Below are 22,336 nucleotides of genomic sequence, written 5' to 3'. Positions count from 1 at the left end.
CCTTGGGCCCCTGCACCCACGTGGGAAAACTGGAAGAAGCTCCTGGATCCTGGCTTCAGATAGGTGTAGTTTTGGCTCTTGCAGCCAACTGGGGAGTGAACCAGTGGATGGAAGACCTCTCTGTCTCTCTCTCTCCATTTCCCTCTCCCTCCCTCTCTCTCTCTCTCTCTGCCTCTCTGTAACTCTGCCTTCAAATACATAAATCTTAAAAAAAAAAGAATCTCACATCTGCTTCCAGTGCAGCTTTCCGCTAACACACGCTGAGAGGCAAAAGATGACAGCTCCCTGCCGCACACACACAGGAGACCCAGAAGGAGTCTGGGCTCCTGGCTTTGGCCGGGCACAGCCCTGGCTGTTGTGGACACTCAGAAGTGAACCAGCAGGTGGACGCTCTCTCTCTCTCTCTCTCTCTCTCTCTCTGTCACTGTCTTTCAAATATATAAGCAGAAACATCAAAGTAGTAGTCATTTAAAAAAAGAAAATAAAGCAGTATTGACTACTGAAATGTAAACTATTCCTTAAAGCAACTAAAATAGACTTGCAACACATTTGCTACAACTTGAATGAGTCCAATTAGCTTAAAACCCTTTTATAAGTAGTACACAGTTTAATTTCTCCACAACATGCAGAAAATTTATAGCAGCAATGTATAAATACAATAGGAAGTTTACATTCCTACTCTTTTTCTCTTCATTTAAGCTTAAGTAATAACTCAAATTCATGCGTTTTTAATATTATGCTTTTTCAATTATTTTTGAGTTTCTGTCACAAATATTTTTTTCCCTGTGGGTTACAATACATCAAATTTGATGAATGCAGAAAGCTCTGGCAGATATTTTAGTGAGCTGATTTGTGCCGCTTAATGTCTGAAATTTATGTGGTTAGTTGACAGCCTGGCTAAGGCAATACAATACTGAGAAGTAAAAATACAAGCTTGTTCTTGGTTAACATATGTTTGCTGTTCCAGTCCCATAAAATTCCACATTTGCAAATTTTGTTCTTATGCTGTTGTTTGATTGGAAATAACACATTGCAATACGGATTTCCCTGAGTTAAAAAGTAAAAAATCTGGGGCCAGTGCTGTGGTCCAGTGGGTTAAGCCACCACTTACGACAACGTCATCTCCTTTCAGAGTGCCAGCTCGTGTCCCAGTTGCTCCACTTCCTATCCAGCTCCTTGCTACAGGGAAGAAAACCCTGTAGTATATCTCACATGGCTTGTATTTGGCCCTCACTCGGAGCCAGTTGACTGACAATTTTACCTCCTAAGTTAGTTATTGGAAGCAGTTCTTGCCGGTGACATCTGGGGCTTTTTGACCATTTTCCAGTGAAGTCCAGGGGTTGCAATACTGACAAAAAGAGAGAGAACACTGCCCATTGCATCACTTCTGGATGCTTACAGCCCTGACTGCCAGCAGTTACACTGATACCTATCTCGTCTGAAACAAGCAGCAAGAACTGGAGTTGCTGAGGCCAGCGGCGGTGAGTGTTTTTTCGAGGTTGGACCATCCCCAGCGGCAGGAGCAAGCACACCACTAGTATGGAAGCTCCTTGCACCAACCAGGGCCTTACTGGGCCTTGCATTCATTCACAGCTTTAAAAAAACATCCGAGGAAAGCAGAGCTAGGACCTTGAGAGCGCACTGGGTGTCGGTCACAGACCTGCCTTGCGGCATCCGCCGCTGGACAACCATTGGGGCCACCTAGAGATGTGCAAATCTCTTTGCTTTTGCTGGTGTCAGATAAGGAGGATTCTCATGAAATGAGCATGAGAAAAACACACGTGAGAACCCAGGGCTATGGAGCCCAAGAGGATGAACTTCTCCTCTATTCCTAAAGTTGGTGCCACGATCATGCACCTGGCTGGGAATGGGAGCAGGTGCAGAGGCATCGGGAGGCAGCTCACTGCTCAGCGACATTACAAAGTGACAAAGGTGGCGTGCCAATCAAGGGTCATTTCTGGTGTTGTCTCCGGGATCTGTCTCAAAAGAATTGATGGAAAATGCCCATCACCTAAGCGGTTCTCCCACCGGAAATCTCCCACAGGAAATCGTGGTTGTGTATCAGACCACGTGCTCTGGGGACTGCTACCAGTCCACACTGCTACCAAGCCTCCCTTGGTCCTTCTATCTTTGACAAGCTGTGACGCGCAGTCTTCTTGGCTTGAGCACCTGCCCACAGTCAGGAGCCCTGCTCACCACAGAAGTATATCTGCAGTTGGAGCTCTCTAGGGTTTTAGCTGAAGCCTTGGCTGTACCCAACAGCTCTGTGCTTGGGGACTTACTTGACAACTTCTGATCTCTGGTCCTGACATGTGTTGAGTTGGCTCAACTGACAGTGGAAGTTTAAGTTTGGAGCAGAAGTCATCTTGAGGAATGCATTTGGAATTAACATCTCTAGTCAGGTCCCAGTGAAATGATCGCTGAGGAGAGAAGGAGGCCTGAATCTTCAGTATGCATTTCCAGTCTTCCTAAGTTCGCAGGGGTACATGTGCTAAGAGATGATACAAGAGAAAGAGGAATGGTTGGAGAAGGAGTCATTGTATGCATTATTCTCTCTCTCTCTCCTGGACTCCCTCCTCAAAGTTTCATTGAATTGGGTAGCAGAAAGTCTTGCCAAGAAAAATTTTTTAAAATTTTCTTTTAAATCTGCTTCACCTAGGGACTGGCGCTGTGGCCTAGTAGGCTAAGCCTTAACCTACAGTGCTGGCATCCCATATGGGTGCCGGTTCAAGTCCTGGCTGCCCCTCTTCTGATCCAGCTCTCTGTTTATGGCCTGAGAAAGCAGTAGAAGATGGCCAAAGTGCTTGGGCCCCTGCACCCACCTGGGAGACCTGGAAGAAGCTCCTGGTTCCTGGCTTCAGACTGGCCCAGCTCCTGCCATTGTGGCCATTTAGGGAGTGAACCAGTGGATGAAAGACCTTTCTCTCTGTGTCTCCGTCTCACTATCTGTAACTCTACTCTCAAATACATAAATAAAATTTTTAAAAATCTACTTCACTTAAAAATTCCTACTCAAAATATATCCAAGAAGGAGGTTCTTCAAACGTGTGGCTCAAGCTAAGGAGAATAGAGCCCAAGAAGACTGAAGTCTTTAGACCTCAAAGTCTAGCATGAAAATCTGAGTTTGTCTCTTCCAGAGAAACTGGATCCTCTAGTTTCTCCCCCTTTGACCTTGAGGTCCTCCACCAAGAACAGAGACTTTGCCTCCTGCATGTCTTGACAACTTCCTATTTGCCAGGTACTTGGCCTGTGACACCAGCACATTGAAGACTCCCAAGCAGTTCCACAAGGTAGGTCCTTTAGCCCCGTGTGGCAGCTCAGGAAATGGGGACTTGGGGACCTTGACAGATGCTTGAGGTCCCTCGGTTGTTACGCATCAGAGTGCAGGTTTGGGTCTCCGGGTTGGTGCTACGCCTGAGTGGCAGGAATAAGAGAGAGGCTCAGAAACCACGAACAGAGGAGCTGAGTGACTTTTAAGGAAAGACTGCAGAGGGCAAGTGAGTTCGATCCAGTGGACAGGGCCAGAACATCTACGGCTCTGGCGTGTGGAGCAGTGGGTTAAGCCAGCTGCTCTGCCTCCCATCCAGCTCCCTACTACCGTGCCTGAGAAAGCAGCAGGAGATGGGCCGAGCACTTAGGCCCCTGCCCCCACGTGGGAACATTTAGGGAGTGAACCAGTGGATAGAAGGTCTCTCTCTCTTTTTCTCCACTCTCCTCTCCTCACCCCCCACCATGCTCTGCTTGCGAAATAAAGAAATTTAAATAACTAAATGAAAACATTGAGAGTGGTTTGAGGACCATCTGGACATGTCAAAGGACCCAGGCAACCAGTTTGCAAACTGCGATTGGCCTTTTTGGAGATTGCTTTTCCAGAAACGTGGGGCTGCCCACCCATGGGGAACGATCCGATGAAGCTCGGCACGTTCTTAAGGCCGGATCCTAGACAGCTCATCCAAAGCCACAGGGTTAAGGTATGGGGCTGTGTGTTGCCTCGCTGTAATATGTTTCTTTCCTCTTCTAAGAAATGGAGGAAATAATAGCACCTATGTCACAGGGATGTGGCGGGAACCCACGGAGTAAGACACCTATGGTGTTTAGAAAGGTGCCTGGCACACTCAGGTGTGGGTGCTCCTATGTTCGGTGTGGACATGCAAAGAGGGATGTGTGTGTGTGTGTGTGTGTAGAGGAGGCTGTGAGCTGGCGCATGCAGTGAGACCTCGTTTTGGGGGAGGCCTCTGTGTGTGTGTGCGTGTGCTCATGGACTGTTGGGCAATTCACCTGTTGGTGATATCATGCTTTTTCTACAGTCAGAAAAAAAATTGGTTTTCAAAAACAAAACAAAAATAAACAACAATGCTCAGGACAAACTCCCCTCCCCCCCAACAATTTAGCTTCTTCCTTGATTTCTGTATTCCAGTTCACAGAGGAAAATGACCGGGAGTAACTCTTCGTTCTGTTATCCAGATCAAGTCATTTAACTAGAGTTTCTCTCTTTGGGGTGATTATTTAAAAAATGTAACAAGTGCTGGTGCCGTGGCTCACTAGGCTAATCCTCTGCCTGCGGCGCTGGCACACTGGGTTCTAGTCCTGGTCGGGGCGCCAGATTCTGTCCCGGTTGCCCCTCTTCCAGGCCAGCTCTCTGCTGTGGCCCGGGAGTGCAGTGGAGGATGGCCCAAGTGCTTGGGCCCTGCACCCCATGGGAGACCAGGAGAAGCACCTGGCTCCTGGCTTCGGATCCATGTGATATGCCGGCTGCCGCACGCCGGCCGTGGCGGTCATTGGAGGGTGAACCAACCGCAAAAAGGAAGACCTTTCTCTCTGTCTCTCTCTCTCTCTCTCACTATCCACTCTGCCTGTCAAAAAAAAAAAAAAAAGTAACAAGTGACTATTGGGGGCACGAAAGTCTTCAGGAGGAATCATCACTACTCCTGGTCTGTTTTCCAGGCATTTAAAAAAAGCTTTTTCTTTCTAGGGACCCCAACTGTGACCAGTGGTGCTTAGGAAATAACAGTAAGAACAGCATTGACAAAATGCACCCAACCCTAGGAGCTTGTTCTTATTTCAAACAAACTGAACCTGCAAGTACCTCAGTGACGCAACCCTCCTGGAAATGGAAAATGCTGCCTGTAACTTCTGAACTGCCCAGGGGATGCTTAGCGCCGAGGCGTCTGCACAAGGATGCAAGGCAGGGCTTGCACCTGCTGGGTCACAGGATACAGCACCTATTATATGACACATTGGACTCACCGTTAAAAACCGCACTGGACTCATCTGGGATTTAACAGGAGTACAGACATAAGTTAGCCAGAAAACAGTCTCTCTTCTCTTTCCCTTAGTAGGGGCTTGCCCTGCAGTCCCTACTGATGAAAGGAAATGAATGCTCCAATGCATCTCAAATCATAACACGAATCTTATAACCAAGTAGAAACGCAACAATGAAAACTGGCGTGCGAGAGGAGAAGGATGGGACGAACATTAGAACTGCTTTTCCCTTGGAGAGTTTTTAACCTGACTCGTTAAAGCCTTGCGTTTCCCAATCTGAGATCATGACTTCATTTTTCCCAATTCCTAGATGCAAATTGTAATGTCCTTTAAATAGGTATTTTATTTAAGGTTCAACCACAGCAATAAATTTATCGGTTTCCAACATGTTAGGCTAAAAGCTGACTGCCCTCTGGTGGACTGTTTCTAAAACATTGAGCACCTTGTTCACTGAATTGCTTTATAAAATACTGCACAGAGCCATGAAATGGTTTTTCAATTCAGTTCAAATAAAATTACTTGAGGAAAAGGGGAAAACCCAAAGAAGTCACTCTTTATTAACGTAAAAGCAAATTTGAATGAGTTCAGCTTTCTTCCGATCTTTAAAACTAGTTGGCCCTTTATATATAAATTGATTTTAGTTTCAGTGAAAATGAAACCAAGAAACAAAGAAAAAAAAATTTTTGGAACATCATGTTCATTTTTGGAATGTGGATATTTTGATCACTTTGTTATTTTTCAGTTGTTTACAGCAATGGAAAAAATAATGTGTTTATTGTGCTCAGGTTCTGTAGGAATGTAATCTTGCTGTTTGAAAAATGAAATGAAGATCATTGTGTACCTGACTAAAAAGAAGGACTATATTGACTGATTTAAAAATAAAAAAAAAGCTTAAGAAAAAAACCCACACCAAAGTACAAGAGCTAAAATGAGTATAATATAGGAAAGGATTTTTAGGGAATGTTAGTCAACCACTTTGGAATGTAAGAAAGAAAAACAAAACCAAACACCAGTTTGCTGTCAATTCTGTGATACAACAGGATCTCATTTTCCTCTGTTAGCAATTCCCTTCCCCTGCCGAGGCTAAGGCTCCGTGAGCTGAAATCCCAGGCGATCCCCACCAGCTGGGTGTTGGGTTTGCTTGTTTTCCACTGCCTGTAGGATTGGGCACATTTACAACAGTGGAGGCACCACTCGCTAATTGAGAATTCCAACTCATGCCTTAAATCACTTCCTTAGCACACACACACCTCATCCTTAGGCAAACAAATCTGGTGAATAGTATTTAAACTCACATTAGCAAAGTCATTTCAAGTAGATAAAAACTGGGCACATAGAAGTCCAGAACTGGCAAAGCACTTTACAACAAAAGTCTTAAGAGACTATAAGGAAAATGAAAGAAAGTCCTGAGCGATTTCTCTGGTTAATTCCATCAGTGCCAGCAACACCTCTGAAAATTCCACTTAACCTTCCCCCTCCCCTTTCTTCTTGGTGCACAATTTCTTGGCAACGGCATAAAGATGAATTTTTATCTCGATTTCTTTCACATTTGCAAATGAAATCGTACACAGAACACTCTTTGTGACGACGGCATTGAGAATTGCAGTCAAATCATTACGGCAGTTAACTCTCTGGCTGCAAATACTGCAGCCCAAGTAAAGTGGCAGCTTAAGCAACATTTAAATCAACGCTGCTCCTCCAGCAAAGTGTCAGATACCAAGCCACCTGCGTGAATTTCCCCCAAAACAGTCAAGAAAGTCGCACTTTTTGTAAACCTTTATCTCCAAGTATTTGGTGCAAATTAACATTTTTTTCATGTTTGCTCTTAAGCCCATTAACATAAGAAATGGCCTTAAAATGTAAAGATGCCAATTTTGACGGGATCTGGTTCTTTTTTTTTTTTTCCCAGTCCACTCCAGTGTAAATGGAAATATAGAAGTCATGCCCACTAGGGCATTGTTGCCTCGAATGGTGATAATACAACGTGGTGCTCCACAAAGACTAGCGCTCAGTTTGCAAGTGTTAACAGCAACCCAGGCTATCGATTTTCCCTCGCCCTAAAGGCTACTCAGAGGGGTTTTGAGTCCTATTTACTTCCCCTCCTCCAACCTCAGGGAATCAGAAATCTCGGTGTTCAGTTGAGTTATTCCTGTTTTTCATTTAAAAATGCAAAGGCGTAGGTCCTGAGCCTTGCGCATCCTCGTTGCTGCCAGGGGTTCTGTTGGGTGATCAGTGTCCACACAGGCTGAAAAGCAGTCTCACCTCGCATTGCCAGGTAAGGGGAAAGTGAACAGCTAGCTGGTGTCTGTGTGGATCTATCTAAATGCACGATCCGCCAGTTGCCTCGGAGCTGGAAATGTTCCGTACGCTCTCAGTATTGATCGAATCAATATCTTCATAGTTTAAAATGGGATTTTTACATCGCAAACGTGCACCAGCTAATTGCAGCTTTGCCTTTTGCGGCGGCGGGGGGAGCCTCGGCGCGCGCTCTGTGCTGCGCCTTACTTTTTCCAACAACAGAGGGCGCTCTGTCGTTGGCGAAGGACCTGGGCTGTAGCCCGGGGCCGAGAGCTGGGATAGCAGCATCTGACAGGCAAGGCTTGCCGTTGGCTCCCTTAGCAGGCAGAAGCTCTTCCAACTGGCCAGTGTATAATTTATTGGAAGTGCTACTGATCATTGAAACAACATACCTGAATGAAAGAGAACCCCATGACTTGTGAAAGTCGGATGCAAGTGACTTTTTGAGTCTGAGGTGTGTTATTATTTGACCATCACCCGAAGGGTTAGTGTTGGAAATCATCATCTGCATAAAATCAAAGATGCACGCTCCAGTGTAAGCTCACCTTGTGCAGAGAACGGCGGCTTTATTTATGTCGCTTGCCCAGGCACCGGGTGTGAGGGAATCTTTAGAGAACCTGCCTCAGTGCAACTGAAATATATTCTAGCGGTTTGTATATTCGCTCCAAGAAACAGGAAATAATTCTTCATATGGTAATGTGTCTGGGTCCTAATTGACACATTAGAGAGATTCGAGAAGGCCTTTTCTTCGCCACAGGTTACAGAGAGAGGATTGTAGGTGCTGGTGCTATTCATTTCTCACCAGTCAAAGGCACTAAATTTAAACTGAAAAGTTGAAAGAATGAATAAAGGTGTACTTCAAGAAAATTAGATTTTCTCAGGGTATTTGTCCAAGATCTACATGTACGGAGATGTAATTTATTGGATGCTTCAACACCACGGAGCAATCATAACCAGGGAGCACAGCAATCGCATTTACCCTGTGTGGCAGAAACTTTACAAATGTCTTCAAGCCATTGTAAAAGCAACAGTGCGAAATCCTAATAGACCCCGATCACCATAGTTGACAGGAGGGCGCATTATCAGGGCCCATTATTTTCAGCCAGAGCCTCCTATCTCACGAACTGGGCTGATACCACAAATAACAGAATACAAGGGGATGGAAGAGGCAAGCAGCTGCTCGGACTTAGACACAAAGCATGTGAAGAAGCACAGGTGTCTTACAAAATCCTCAGAAAACGAGCTCCCTGCTCACAGAAGGAAAGAAACGCAAGGTTTGCTTGTGCTAAATGTATGTTTGCGTGATCTGAGGATGATGAAGCAAATATTTAGCAGCCAGGATATGGAATACTGCCTCCCAGCAATATCACTTCCCGGACTGGGAGATAAGTGCCATGTTCCTTCTTTCGCAAATAGATTCGCCAGGAGCTGCTTCCACATTTATAAAGACTATTTCCACTGATCGCCAAATAACGGTAAATTCATTGATGCATATTTTTGAGTTGGAGGCATACAAATAATTACATGTCTGATTAAATCCACTTATATGCCTTCGTGTCTTACTAAATCTATAATAGTTGTGAATTGTTATGACATATCACATCTAAGTGCATAAATACTAGAACGCCGATGCAGAGTCCAGCTTTCTTACAATAGAACGTGTGGCAATCATTCACACAGATACAGTGGGAATATGTTATGGAAAAGAATTTATCTTAGAAATCATTAGGGGAATGTCTGATGCTTCAAAGTGAGACTGTAGCGAGAAAGCTGAAGAAATTGTCCTTTTCTCTCACCCTGACTTCACTACCCTGTAAAACATACTAAATAATTATTTTAATGAGCTTGTCATTGGAGAATACTTCAACTGAAAAATCCGCTTCCTAATGTGCAAGCTATGAACAACACACTTCCAAGTTGGCTGGATTCTTAATGTACACGACCGGCTTCTCCCACCAAGCTCCCTGTCCCTGACACTCTCCCACCCCCACCCACCTCCTCTGCCTCTTGGAACCAGGCTAATTTAAATGATTATAGTATTTGGAGAAGGCTTTTAAGGGTCTGTTCAAAGTTGAGAATCGCAATGCTTTGTAACAACAGTTTGATTCCGCTTTTCACTCCCTGCAAGAGAGATGGGATTTTGCTTTCTTTTGATAGAGACCCGGCTTCTAATAACTTTAATCACATAATATTTAACCATATTTGTTATACCACAACACTTGGTAACACTTCATTCTGAGAGTTCCAGTATTATTAATTCATTTGGTATTCACTGTAATAACACAGGTCATAATGAACTCATTTGGTATTCATGTGGATGTTGTAAGGACTTCCATAGGAATTCTTTTGCATTTCAGCATTAATTAAATGCACGCCCTAATTTTCTTTGGAAAATCGGAATATACGGCATTTCCTAAGTAGTCTGCCTTGAATAGCACCCACATTGGGTTGATTATGAAATCATACCCTGAATTATCTGTGCACGTTTCTTTGAGCATATTTTATATGCGAAACAGCTAACACACCAAGATCAGTGTGTCAATTGTTCTGAGTCCTGATATATATTCTTAATGCGAGCATTTCGCGAATGCAGAGAGAAGTGATATTTACAATCACGCTTCTCAGGCAAAGAAGCGAACAGCTCTACCTCTCTTCCCAGAACCGCAAAGAAAGGTGATGTCTCGCTTGGAAAAAAACGAGCAACCAGCACCCAGAAAACGAAAGCAAGCAGCGTAAGCAGGGGATGGTGTGTGTGATGGCATTTTCCTGTCTGAACGCTGGTGCTGGCACCCCTGTGGACAGCTCCTCTGCCTGTGCCCATGTGGCATTGTGGCGTGCTACTCGTGGGAAGTCATTTACTCAGCTGGGGGGGGTGGAAAAAATACCAGCTCCTTTGAGCATCTGGAGCTCGCAGAACCAAGTGGTTATGTATGGCAGGGCAGTGCAAAACCATTGTCAAGAGAAATCTCCTAAAAGGTGCTGGTCTTCAATCACATCAGGGTCTCTGAAGTTTTCGCATAGGCTTTGAATCGAATCGCCAAAGTGGCCGACTCCATTGTGTTTTCTCCCAGCAGCGACCACAATTTCTCTGAATTAAAAAATGATACCAGGTTTGAGGGTGTGCGACTCTATCAGGAGGTTCTGCTTTAAGCCTCAGGGGGTTCTTGTGTTAATGGGAGGGTTTTGTTGTTGTTGTTGGGTTTGATTTTTTTTTTTTTTTCTGCTTATCCCTTGTCTAGAAACTGAAATCAAGTCAGCAGCATTTAAAAATATACCCTTAAAGGAAACTACATCCCCACCTCCCGGCCACTTGTTTCTGCAGTTTCCATGGGGCGCGGGGACTTGTTTAACTGCTAAAGTATCTTAACATCAGCATCTCTGAAACCCCCTTTAAACCTCAGCATTATTCGCACATCATTTCTCATGAGTAGAAAACCACACATCTTCGCCAGGAAAACTCTGTTAATGACACGTCACCCTTGGGACAGCTCTAACACTTTGGATCCAAATTAGAATTTTAGAAACATTTTCAACTAACACTAGCCTTGCATGGTCCTGAAACAGAAAAGGAAAAGGGGGATCACACAGTTGACTGAGAGGTTTATTTTTTTTTCTATAAAATCCCAGGCAGGGAGAATAGGAAATTCAGTTCTCCATGCTAATGTAGGTAGGAGACAGATGAGGTTTTTTTCTCTTATGCTGTGTAACTCCTATTCCATTTAATAGGAACCATATATCAAGGTAAAGGGAGAGAAAGCAGGTGCCCGTCCTGTCCTGTAGCTTGGAGAATTACACCATGGAGAGCCTGACACCTGGAGACCCTGGGCAGGTTACAAATGCTACCTGCTGTGAATTCTAGGCTCTCGCTGAATTTCAACCTTCCAGGCAGATCACAAAAAGTGCCTGGGAGATGTGTGATGCATTTGCTTGTTTGTTTAGGTTCGCAGGCCTTCTACTGAGCATAGCTCTTCTTAATCTTTGCGCTGAAGTGTGTTTAGTATGCCAGTGGCACTTACCTGCATGAAGCCTGCTTCACAGTGGCAGATTCTGTTTTGCCACTGGTGGCAAACAGTTTAATTAGGAACACAAAATAGCTGCCTGTTTTACTTCCCCAACCCCCACCCCGCCAGTGTGTGCTCCTTGTCTGTGGATCAATCAGAAAACTACCCCTAGAAGAATCTCTTTCTTCAAGCTGTCTCTAATGAAACTTTCCGATTTCAACTGGTTACACTGAGCCCTCTCGGCCACAATTTATTCTTTCTTTCTAAACAGGTCTTCAGGTATGCGAGGCTGTTGCTAAATTACATGGTGCTGGCAATATCCTGAAATATCATGACTGTGGACAGATGAAGGGGGATGAGTCGAAACAAGAATGAATGACAGAAGGTACGTTGAGGGAGGAACGGAGAAACACGGACCAGCAAAATTATTAAACTCGAGAGTGGTCCTTAATGAAGACACTCAATTAAGTGACCTCCCGAATGGATGGACATAGCAAATGGGATTCGCAGGGAATTATCTTCTATTATCTTCCAAAGTGATAAGGGGACACGGTAGCACAGACCAAGATGAGGAAAGCACAGGGCAGCTGAACCCGGACGAATAAAGCAACGGCGGCGAGAAGACGATGACCCCTCCAGCGTCATCCTCGAAGTACTGTAGAAAATCGCAGGCCGATGAAGAGACCATCATTGAGGCTTTGCGGTACTGCATTGTCTACCTCGTTTTGTCTTTTGGAAAATGTGCCTGGCCTTGATGCATCAAAGCTGGCTCTGTCTCTGTAGTGTATATAAATTAGGAAGAGTGTTGTGAACTAGCCAAGCAGGCACCTGCCATTGCTGTCTGCTTCTGCCTTACTGTATCTGTCCAGGATACGGGGAGTAATTCTGATGAACCTTTAGAAATTGAGGAATTATGAAGATGTGGTTGAGCGTATCTTAGAAAAGAAGGGGCCGGTGCTGTGGTGTAGTGGGTAAAGCTGCCGCCTGCAGTGCCAGCATCCCATATAGGCGCCGGTTCCAGTCCCAGCTGCTCTACTTCCAATCCAGCTCTCTGCTGTGGCCTGGGAAAGCAGTAGAAGATGGCCCAAGTCCTTGGGCCCCTGCATCCACGTGGAAGACCTGGAAAAAGCTCCTGGCTCCTGGCTTCAGATCAGCCCAGCTCCAGCCTTTGTGGCCATTTGGGGGGATGGAAGACCTCTCTCTCTCTCTGTTTCTCTGTCTCTCTCTCTCTACCTCTCAAATAAATAAATAAATCTTAAAAAAACAAAACAAAAAATTGAACATATATACCTTGCCTAAGCTTCTGTATATTTTGTTCACAAATGCCTTTTTAAAAATGTTTAAAGAAAACTTTCTATTTATTTGAAGGCAGAGAGAAAGAAATATCTCCCATCTGCTGGTCACTCCCCAAATGCCACAACACCAGGGCTGGGCCAAACTAAAGTCAGGCTCCAGGAACTCCATGTGGGTCCCCAACATGGGTGGCAGGGACCCAGGTACTTGAGCCGTCACCTGCTGCCTCCTAGGGTGCACATTAGCAGGAAGGTAGACTGGGAGCAGAAGTGGAGTGACCTTGGGCGTTGAGATGAGGTTGTGGGTGTCCCAAGCAGTGTGACTTGACCCACTGCATCACAACGCCCCCCGGGGGCCATTTCTATTGAGGTAGAGTTAACACGAGTGCAATGCCCAACTCTTAAACACACAGAGCAATGCATTTTTGCCCAAGTATCTAACCTTGTGACCACACTGGGTACATGTTTCCATAGCCACAGAAAGTTCCTCCTGCCCCTGTTCAGTCCATACTTCCCAGAGCTAATCCATCCTCTCCTTTCTTTTACTATTTTCAGTTCAATATTCTTGAACTTCATATGTGTATGTGTGCATGTGTGTGTGTGTATGTGTGTAGGAAATCACAGACTATGCCCTCATTTTTGTGCTTGGTATTTGGAACTGGAGATCATTTTTGACTGTCACAATCCTCTCCTATTAGGGACTGGGAGAGTTGGGAGGACAGGATTGATTATCTGCAGCCCAAATACTGACCTGAAAGTTGTTGCATGACCTCCCCTTCTCCCCAGCTTTATTCTGACTCTGTTCTGTTCTGCATGACTATAGCTCAGAGGTTAAGGGTGTCGCTTTGGTCTCTGTCCATTGTCTCCCCCCATACAGGAGACCCAGGTCGAGTTCCTGGCTTCTGACTTCAGTCTGGCCCAGGCCCTGGTACTGTGGCATTTGGGGTATGAACCAGCAGATGGGAGATTCTCTCTCTCTCGTTCTACCTTCAAATAAACAGAAAATTTTCCCTACAAACATTTTTTAAAAGGCAGCTGGAGCAAACTAGATACATGCCTAGATTAATCTTTTCTAATATATACTCAACCATATCTTCAGAATTCCATCACTACCATTCAAGGGAACTTGGGTAAATTGCTTAAAATACGCAAACCCTAGCTTGCTAATTAGAAACATAACTACATTGCGTGTGTGTTTTGAGGACAAAATGGAATCAACTGTATCAAGTTCTCAGTATGGTTTCTGGTCTCCGTGTGAGTGCATTGAGACCAGCTGGGTACACAGTAAGTTAAAGACAGAGAGTTCTTCACTGGGCTGTCACAAGTAGAATGGGTAGAAGCATCAACATTTCCAGGCTCTGAAAATGGTCTCCATCTTCTCTCTCCAGCAGGGCAGAGAAGGTTGCTGATCGGCGTTCTTTCCTAGCTGTATCTGTGTCATTACTGGCCCTTTTTGAATAAAGGAAACACGATTGCTTTGAAAAAATGTATTTATATGGAGTGCACAATTACCAATGCATACCTGTGTATTTTGAAATGACTGCTGAGAGGAAAGATGGATTTTGGAACCGGAAGGGTATTGACAACTCTTTCAGTTTATCCTAGGTTATGAATGAGGAGGCAGAGGCATGTCCTGCTATTTAAGGCCAACAAAGAACCCAGGATTTCTGTCTTCTAGTCCAGGGTGATGGTTCTGCCAGCAGGAGTCCCTGGCCCACAGCAAAGGCATCACCTAATGCTGACAGATCTGTTTAGAAATGCTCACTTTCAGACCACACCCAAGATCTACCGCACTGTGACACTCCAGGACAGCGCTCAGCAGTCTGCACTTTCACATGTTTTCTGGGTCACTCTCGCCTGCAAAGGTTCTAATCCGGGTCCCGGGGCTTTTGCTCTTGAGAGTATAATGCATGGATCATCAGTGTCTGCCTCGCTTGGAGGCCTGTGCACCATGTGGGAGCCCAGGCCCCAGCTCCACTGCATTAGGAGTCTGGTAAGACGCCCAGGGTGATATGCGTGCACTGAGAGGCAAGAAGCATTGGTCTCGGCTAGTCCTAGTCAGAGCTGCCTGGGAATAGCCCACCGGGGTCTGTGCCACCTTCTCCCATGAGGGTCTGGCGACCCCAGCCCCTGGCTGATCTCCTCCCGAGGTTGATTCCTTCCTCAAGGACAGGCCGTAAAACCCAACAGCGACAACAGCAGAAACGAACAAGTCCCCCACCATGTGCCAGCCAGATCCTGGGCTAAGCAAACTCCACAGGGCTGCTTAATCCCATAACACAGACTGATGTCCTTCAGTGACACTACTCAGGGTTGCAGTCATTCATTCCAAGCCATTCACTGCAGTACTTCTGCCCAATTCCTAGAGGGAGCCTCAAGTCAGAGTTGCTCCTCACCCAGCATCACTGCACGAGCAGGGGACGGAGTTCAGATACAATCTTGCTGCTTTGGTTCTTGATCCTTGATGCTGTGAGACACTGGCTCCCTGCTCCCTGCTCCTACTGGCCCAAGCACTCTGGTAATTCTCTAAGCTCGTAAGCCAACTTTAATGCACAGGAATCATGAAAAGTGTGAGTGTGCCCACATACGTGATATCTTGATCCTCATCATTGATGATTTCTGAAAAGAGAGACTGGGGCTGGTGCTGTGGCAGTGGCATAACCAGTAAAGCCGCCGCCTGCAATGCTGGCATCTGCTATGGCCTGGAAAAGCAGTAGAAGATGGTCCAAGTCCTTGGGCCCCTGCACCTGCATGGGAGACCCGGAAGAAGCTCCTGACTCCTGGCTTCAGATCAGCCCAGCTCCAGCCGTTGCAGCCATCTGGGGAGTGAACCAGCAGGTGGAAGACCTCTCTCTTTCTTTTTGGCCTGGCTCAGACCCAGCTGTTGTCGCCATTTGGGGGAGTGTATCAGCAGATAGAAGATTTCTATTTCTCTTTCTCTCCCTCTCTCTTTTCCTCTCCTTCTCCCTCTCTATCCCTCCCTCCCCCCCTTCCTCCTTCCCTCTCTGTCACTCTGCCTTTTTGATAGGCAGAGTTAGACAGTGAGAGAGAGAGAGACAGAGAGAAAGGTCTTCCCTCCGTTGGTTTACCCCCCAAAATGGCCGCCATGGCTGGTGCGCTGTGCCGATCTGAAGCCAGGAGCCAGTTGCTTCCTCCTGGTCTCCCATGTGGGTGCAGGGCCCAAGCACTTGGGCCATCCTCCACTGCACTCCCGGGCCACAGCAGAGAGCTGGACTGGAAGAGGAGCAACCGGGACAGAATCCGGCGCCCCAACTGGGACTAGAACCCAGTGTGCCGGCACTGCAGGCGGAGGATTAGCCAAGTGAGCCACAGCACTGGCCTGTCACTCTGCCTTTCAAGAAAACAAATGTCTTTTTAAAGAGTACTCAATAAGATGTAAAGGTGCAGTCAAGTTGCAATGAAACTTTCCAAATGCTTAATCTCCCTTTGGGTACTCTTATTGTCCCAGGCCAGTAATAGTTACAGGACTGATATTGTTCTTGAAAGCACATTTTGAGTAGCAGGAAAGCAAGCAACCCACTGAGTGAAACAGAGGCAGTGTCTGGACCAGTTTTAAGTGCTACACAACAGGTCAGGGAATTCTCTGACTCCGTATCTCCTCCCAGACAAAGGTACAAAAAGCCACTGACGCTTTCTTCAGCACGAGTCCCAGGAAAATTAGTAACATTTCTTTTTCCTTTTTCTTTTTCTTTTCTGTGTTTATTCATTCATTCAGCCAACAGTGAGTGGTAATAGACTATGTGCCAGATTCTTGGGCTGAAGAAACTGATGAACATATGGTCCCATTTCAGTTTACCTGTTAGTAGATAGTAATTTCTTTTCTGCACGTTGCTTACCGATCTCTTCATCTATTCTTCCACCCACAAATCTTAGAGGAGTTTTCGAAAGTTCATGGGAGATTCAGTTAAAAGGCAAGATGACCTTGGTACAAAAATGTGTTGGAATCTGTGCATCTAATGGGTCTTTAAAAAGTTCATGGGAAATGCTAACATGAAAAACTTATGCATAGATTTCAAAAAATATTTTGTCCTAAAATCTACTTTTATTTTACATGAACTTTTTTGAAGTCCCTATCCACATCCCATTCAAAAAAGAATTTAAAGTGACATATTTCACTATATAATGAGATAAAGATAAAACTATGAAGTTGTATAATTCATAGCATTTTTTAGTTGGAATCTTATTCTAATCTTGACCCATCACACCATCTTGTGAAGGTAGTAGGATAGGATAGAATGATTATGGCCATTGCAAAGATTAGAAAACAGGTTGGGGCCTGCACTGTGGTGCAGTAGGCTAATCTTCCATCTGTGGCACAGGCATCCCATATGGGTGCCGGTTCTAGGGTTCTAGTTTTGGCTGCTCCTCTTTCCCACCCAGCTCTCTGCTATGGCCTGGGAATGCAGTAGAAGATGGCCCGAGCACTTGGGCTCCTGCACTCACATGGGAGACCCAGAAGAAGCTCCTGGCTCCTGGTTTCAGATCAGCCCAGCTCTAGCCATTGCAGCCATTTGGGGAGTGAACCAGCAGACGGAAGACCTCTCTCATTCTGCCTCTGCCTCTCTTTAACTCTGTCTTTCAAAAAAATAAATCTTAAAAAAAAAAAAAAAAAAAAAAAACAGATCAGAAAACAGGCTCAGAGGAGCGCCCTCTGTACCCAGGATGAGAAGCTTGTGCAGAGTGGAAAATCCAACTCAGGTTTGTTGCTTAACAGACCTATGCTCCACTCGCGGCACCTTCGCTGGGGTTGTTTTCCTCTGCAACTCTTCACCCACTGTCATCCTTGGATTTCCTTCAATGCTCTCATTCCCCAAGCATCCTGAGGTCATGACCTTCCTGGCGGTGACAAGCTCCCACTTGGGCTTTCACCTGCAGTTCATGGGGAAGAAAGGTCTTTTGCTTTCTTTTTTTCCCCAAATTCCTATTTCATGGACCTCTATCCTGTTCACCCTGGTCTTACCCATGCTGGATGACAGCACACCCCGACAAAGCTGAATATAGGTCTCTATTTAGTGGTAACACGTGGCCAATGTTTCCCTCTCCAACTCGGGGAAGACCTAGTCAATTCAGACTGTGAGGGAGGGGAAGTTTGCCTTCATCGATTCCACCCTCCTGGAGCGCTCTCTTCTCCCCTAAATCAGCAAGGCACATGGGAAGACCCTCTTTTCTTCACTCCGTTGATGAAATAGTCTCTCAGAGCATTTGCTCACACCAGGGCTTAATGGCAGCAGGCCACACACTGCAGTGACTGCTTGGATACGTTTTTGTCTTGTGTTTTCTACACTGTTGTGTTGCCACTGCCCAACAGCACATCTCTCACAAGGCAAGCGCTCAGGAAGTATTCTATTGAGTGAATGTTCAATGACTTTGTACTTTGGTCAAAAGAAACCTTGCTTCTTCATAAAGAGTTGACAGACACAGAAACCAAGATGCGAGCTCTCATCACTTGCCTGGCACCGAATTCAGGGCTTCTTATTTAGTGCGAACCTGCTGTGTTCTTCTCCTTGCCTCTGGTCTCACTTCCTTCCTATCTGTCCTCTGCATTGATGTCGGAACCATGGCTCTACGATGCGTATCTGATTACGCCACTGCTTACCTAAAATGCCCCCCATAGATTTCCATTGCCTTCAGATTATAATCCACAAACCTCACCAGGTAACACCCACGCCTACAGCAGAGAAAGCAGGGAGAGGTAACCAAATAGAGGTGCAATGGATGCAAATTGGGATACCATCGATTAATCAATCGAATGAGGGGATTGAGGGGAAGGAAGGTCCAGATGCCATAGTTAAGGTCAAGGCCGGTGAAGAAGGTGTTGTAAGAAGCCACCTTACGAAAATGCATTTCTCTGGTTCTGTTTTCTCCCACTCTCAGGCCTCTCAAAATGGGCAAAACCCATCGAAACTTCCTGAGACTCATCTTGCAATATGGTAAGGAATTGGGGCATGATAAGACACAACGGTGAGAAGTGTGTGTGTGTGTGTGTGTGTTGTGGAAGATGCTGCCTCATGCATGTTTGCTGGTTTTAAGTATCTGTTGTCGCCACTGTGATGACAATGAACCTCTTACAGCAGTAATCTCTACATTTCTTTCTGGATAAGAGAAGAAATAGTTTGGGAGGGAAGGTTGTTTAGATTGTGTTTTGCTTCTTTGTCAATGGTGGTTAGGAAGAAAACCCTGGAACAGAAAGGGTACTGCAGGCTCACAGGCATGAACAGAAGGCTGTGGGGGATTGTCTTGTAGAGAAAAGTGTGGGGAGGTTAGACTGGAGTGATTTTGACAGATCTGCTGCAGTACTAGCTAGGAACTCTATCACTTACCTATGAAATGAGACATCGTGGCAAATAACGGCGCTTTGTCCCATCCAATGCTCCACAAATATTAACTATCATGGCAGTGATACATGTCTTACTGATAGGAAAACCATGGTGGTGTCTTTGGCAAATGAGCTTTGCCATCCAGAGACACATCTCTCAAGAATTCCACATCAAACTGGTTTTCTTTGTGGTCTTTGCTGCACATTGATGTACTCAGGGGGAAATAGATGAGGTATCATCACTGGACGCAGAGAAAGCAAACCTTTTCATTCCCATGAGAAGAACCGATGAAGAGCTGAACAGATTTCTGGGACAATGAGAAAATAGGGCCGGTGCCGTGGCTCACTTGGTTAATCCTCCACCTGCAGCGCTGGCATCCCACATGGGCACCGGGTTCTAGTCCCGGTTGCTCCTCTTCCAGTCCAGCTCTCTGCTGTGGCCCGGGAGTGCAGTGGAGGATGGCCCAAGTACTTGGAGCCCTGCACCTGCATGGGAGACCAGGAAGAAGCTCCTGGCTTTGGATCGGCACAGCACCGGCCGTGGCTGCCATTTGGGGAGTGAACCAGCGGAAGGAAGACCTTTCTCTCTCTCTCTCTCTCACTGTCTATAACTCTACCTGTCAAAAAAAAAAAAAAAGAGAGAGAGAGAAAGAAAATAAAACTGACTTGTTCACTGTGATTTCTCTTAAGGTATGTAGAATGGGAAGGCTTCCTCCTCCCCTGATTTCCTCCTGCCTGAAGCAGAGGTGTTAGACCCCGAGTTCATGGAAACAGGGTGCAGGGAAGCTGGGAGGGCGAGTGAGAGGTGTTCTGATTCCGATCCGTGCTTTCTGAGGCTCTGAGACAGGGCTTCACGCTTCTCTCCACCCGGATAGAAAACAGTGGAACCCACACTCGAGCCTGCATCAGAATTCTTGGAGGGCTCATTAGGTGCAAATACCTGGGCCTCAAACCACCAATGGTGAACTGCCCGGCTGGGGTGGGACCAGTGCTCTGCATTTGGGACAAATTGTGAAGGTGATGCCAGTGAGGCTGGACAGGGACCACACGTTAAGAACCACTGCTTTGTCCCACTGACAGGGCCTTCCACAGTGAAAGAGTTTCAAAGTGCAGGCGCTTCTTGAAGAACTCTTGGAATTATTATTTTTGCGATGTCCTTTTCTTCTTGGAACTCTCTCTCTCGACATTTCAATCCATATTGTCAATATGTCTCTTCAGCCTTGTTCCTTCTTTGCATTTAGGTTCTGCAACCTTCCCTGACACATTTCTGGTTAGTTCTGTGGTGTGCTTTGTGTTGCATTTTCCTACTCTCATATGTTTAGTAAGTTCTCTTTACTTTATAATTGGAATCTCTCTTCTGCTTTCGCCTCTGGCCTGACACTTGCCCCTCAAGGCCTTGCCTGTGGTATACACAACACAAATAGACCTAATAGAACTCATTATTAGATGCCGGTGCTGTGGCATAGGGGGTTAAGCCTCCACCTGCAGTGCTGGCTTCCTGGATGGGTGCTGGTTGTAATTCCAGCTGGGCCACTTGCAATCCAGCTCCCTGATAATGCACCTGGGAAAGCAGCAGAGGACGGCTCAAGTGCTGGGGCCCCTGCATTCATGTGGGAGACCCGGAAGAGGTTCCTGGCTCTGGCCCAGCCCAGTCCTAGCCATTGTGGCCATTTGGGGAGTGAACCAGAGGATGGAAGACTGATTCTTTTTCTCTCTCTGTCTCCTCTCTCCTCTCTCTGTATCTCTGCCTTTCAAATAAATAAACAACTCTTTAAAAGAAAAACAGAACTCCGTATTAATCATAGACCTCTTCCTTCATCAGAATGTGCTTATCACCTAGCACCCATTGTTTTTAGTCAAACTCAACACCAAACCTAAAACATTAGCACTTGAGGACTGAGACTTTGGAATAAGCAAAATCCAGCCCTTTCTTCTCCGTGAAGATCTTCCTTCTGAGTTTGCTTTGATCAGAGGTATTTATACTGGAAACCCACTGAAAGCTTTGTCGGCATTTTTTTACTTTTTAATTAATTTTCTGTTTTGGTTCTAGTGTAAACCTTAATTTAGAGTTTGTTTATGGCCAAATATAATAATAAAATATCAATTTGCAATCCTATCCCAGCTGGATCTCCCACCGTGCCCAAGTTTCTATTTTAATTTTTGGAATGGCCAAACATAAATAATTTTTATATTGGTGCTCAAATACGACAATATGGCCAAGTTTATGAATCCTAGTGAAGTTGCTGCTTTCACTTAATTTTTCTCTCTTTTCAACTTAGCAAGTGAAATGGGCACTTGCATTTTACTTATTACATTTGCCGTCTTCTTCACAGCAAAGGAAAAATGAACGGGTCTCCGTGTCCACCAAGGAGAAACCATGAGCCCACATGTGCACCTGCCAATCTTTTAATAATGTTACCTCTGCACTACGCCGTCCTTACCCACAGTGACAGTGGCTAGAACACAATAAGAGATTACGTTAATTTGTGTTCTGCTCCAGAAAAGTGAGCATTTAAGCCAGCTCCTCAAATTCAGGGAATGGGTGATAAAAACTCCACCGTAAAGGAGAAATGACACAGAATGTGATCTGGAAAACTGGTTGAAAGGAGTTGAACTTGCCCTTAAATTCCAGAGACTTCAGATTTTATCCACTCGTGGTATTTTGAATAATCACATTTTAAATAAAGAAAACTTAATCAACATAGTCTCTTCACTAAAGGGGGAAAAGATGGGAGAGCAGTATGGAAAGGCGAGAAAGCAGAGAAAACATTTGGCTGAAAGAAAAAGGAAGAGAAGGGGGCCGTTAAGTTTTCTTTTTCTGGGCTTATCACTCAGAATCCTCGTGTATGAATAACGTCAAATCTTTAAACACATTTTTCTTGGTGCGTAGTAAACCATGTTGGATGAACTCACTCATTCAATTTAGCTCAAATGTTCTATATGAGAACATTTTTACAATTAAAAAAAGCTTTTTAAATGGTCATCTTGAAAGAAAATGAGAGCTCCCCACATTTTGTAATACCTGGCACCATGGTTTAACTTTTAGTTTTGGCAAATGTTAATTTTGGCAACATGCTCTGTGATGCAATAGGAGGGCTTGAAGACATTTATGTTGGTGGGGTAGAGAGTGGTCCAGCCTGCGTGGA

The sequence above is a fragment of the Lepus europaeus genome, chromosome 20, assembly GCF_033115175.1.
Source record: "Lepus europaeus isolate LE1 chromosome 20, mLepTim1.pri, whole genome shotgun sequence".
In the NCBI taxonomy this organism is placed as follows: domain Eukaryota; kingdom Metazoa; phylum Chordata; class Mammalia; order Lagomorpha; family Leporidae; genus Lepus; species Lepus europaeus.
The sequence above is the reverse complement of the archived record's forward strand: the minus strand, read 5'-3'. Positions refer to the sequence as shown.